The sequence below is a fragment of the Octodon degus genome, unplaced genomic scaffold, assembly GCF_000260255.1.
Source record: "Octodon degus isolate 3935 unplaced genomic scaffold, OctDeg1.0 scaffold00191, whole genome shotgun sequence".
Taxonomy (NCBI): domain Eukaryota; kingdom Metazoa; phylum Chordata; class Mammalia; order Rodentia; family Octodontidae; genus Octodon; species Octodon degus.
The window spans coordinates 4,227,223-4,230,115 of record NW_004524767.1 but is presented as its reverse complement, the minus strand read 5'-3'; positions in this window follow the sequence as shown (position 1 = coordinate 4,230,115).

The following is a 2,893-nucleotide window of genomic DNA, read 5'->3' as shown; positions in this document are numbered from 1 at the left end:
TATCTTTGACTTACAATTTATTTAAAAGGCATTATATATCTTCTCTTAGTGTTAGAAACTTTAAAAGTATATTTCCATTTTCTGTTGACTTTATATATTACTTTTTCCCTGTCTTTTATACACACACACACACACACACACACACACATATATATGAAAAAAATATGTGTATAGTCCAACATAAGATTGGTACTGTTTCATAGAAGTCTTCAATGACCTTTAAGTAAGGGTTCATCTAATATATTTTATATAGTCCTGCATATCTGTCATATTGAGAGCTCCTTATTTTTCATCCAGGAGCATACTGCAACTTCTCTTGCCTTTTCAGTTATGCTCTTTGTTATTTCCTATATGCTATTTCTGCAGGTATTAAAATATTTCAAGTTTTTATAACTAGAAAATCTTACTTTTAGTTTTTTAAAGGTATGTTTACTAAGTATAAAATTCAAAAAGGATTGATCTTTTTTTTCTGTCTGTTCTTTAATTAGTCTAGTTTCTTACACACTTGGTCTTTTTTTTTCTTTCTAATGTAGAATAAGATCCTATTTAATTTTGTTCTTCCATAGCTAATATTTTTTATGTATATGCTTATATGATTTTTTTGTTTATAATAAGTTTTGGACAATTTCATTTTTGTGTATCTTGGCATGATTTTATTTAAATTTCTTGTGCAAAAGGTTCATTTTTTCTTGGAAATGTGGTATTATAAGTTGAACTAAATTCAAAAATTTTAAATCTTTAGATATGTAATGCCTAAAAAATAAATAAACTACAACCCTGATACATTACAAAATATTTATTAAAAAAAACACAAGTCCAAAACTACAGTAACTCAGGTTCTTAGCTATCCTCTTCTAAATCCACAAGCTCCTTCCTTTCCCACTAACCTCTGATCTTGGAATTGTCACAACACCTGTCCAAGAGGAAACAGCTACTCTGCTCTCTCCCTTTTGAATCATGAGTTCAGGTCATTGCAATGTTCTGCCTAGAACTTTTTCCATCTCTCAAGTTTTGCCACCTTGTCATTTAAGTTTCTTGAATATAATATCCAGTGATGATGGTAAGTGACTCCTCTAAAAGGAAAAGTGGGTATGCCAAAGTTTCATGCTTCCTTTGGAATGATTTTGAAACTGTTACACTGGCTGGACCTTTCCGGGTTGTCTCTTGCCAATGCTGCCAAAATTGCCATTGTCTCCCTTTCTACTTCATTGTACAGGAAATGAACATTTTATTTTCTTGAATCTAACTAACACTTGTTTGACCCTAGGACATTCTATGTGCTGCTACTTTCTGTTAGAATAGCTTGCCATTCTTCTTTGTTATGACTGAAAAATATAGTAAATGTTTAAGATTTTTTGAGATAATACTCTTTTATAAATCTTAAATGCTTCTTGGTATAACTAATTTTTAAGTAAGATTCTGGTACAATTTCATGACTGCTCTAGGAATCTTTCTGTCATAGTCCAGGCTAAGGTAGTTCCTATTGTGGCTAGCCCATTCTCTATTTCCTATCTTACAATACTTACAGTTTTTAACATTGCTGTTTTCTTGACTAAACTTTAATCTCCAAACAATGCAAGATTGTATTTATCTTATTTGTAGTTAATCATCTAGTTCCTAAAGTTTTCTGCAGTACATGGGCAATACTTACACACTGTATCAATAAGAAGTATTTGATTCAACTTCAAACCAAGTGTGACTAAAACAGATAAAGAAGGTCACCACATGCTTCTTAAGGGAAAACTTTAAAAGGAAGAGACAACAATGATAAGTATATATGCTCCCGATGTAGGAACACCCAATTCCATGAGACAATTTTAATACACATGAAAAATCAAATGAGCAATGACATAATTGTACTAGGCAATTTTAATACCTCACTGATACAGAGAGATAGATCAACTGTGTAAAGGAAACAGCAAAACTTTATAAACACAAGGAAATTAAGTAATACTCTCATGAACAATCAGTGGGTCACAGATGACATTAAAGAGGAAATTAAACAGTATTTGCCATCAAAACAAAAATGCAGACACAACCTACTGGAACCTGTGGGATGCAATAAAAGTTGTCTTAAGAGGGAAAGCTTTAATGAGAAATTTTCACATCACAAAGACAGAAAGAGGCCAAGTAAACAATGTTGTGCTGCACCACAGGCACCTAAAACAGGAAGAGCAAGTGAAGTCCAAAGTTCAAAGAAGGCAGGAATTTATAAAGATCACAGCAGAAATAAAAGCAAGGGAGACAGGGAAAATGATACAAAAAATGAATGAGTTAAAGAGTTGGTTCCTTGAGAGAATAAATTAAATTGATAAATTCCTATCCAATCTCTTCAAAAAAAGGAAAGAAAAATTCAAATTTATGCAATAAGAAATGAAAAGGGTGAAATCACTGTAGACCTTACAGAAATTCATAAGATAATCAATACCTATTTCCAAAATCTTTACCCTCACAGGAAGAAAATCAAAGAAAAAATGGATATTCCATTGCCATTCAAACATTGTAGGTGTGTGAATTGAGCAAAATAATCCAGTATAGTCCAGTAGCCCATAATAGTAGTGGGTTATCTGAAGAACTGGCAATGTGAGAAGTTGTTGACTTGAGCCTTTTACAGCTCAGCATATTAATATGGCTTTACTTTTTATACCTCGTGTTTATACTATTCTGTTGAATGGTTAAGACCAAGATAAAGTAAGACCTATATAACAAGAAATGTAACTTTTGTAGCTGGCAAGGTCAGTCTAATCCTCCCAGGATTTACCCTGAAACCCTGTACAGCATTTAAGGGGGATTTAAGGGGGATATAAATGAAAGACCATTCTGTGGAGAAAAATAGCTTATCTGTATATACATCTGTATATAAAAAATAGGATAGATATACAGCTACTTGCTC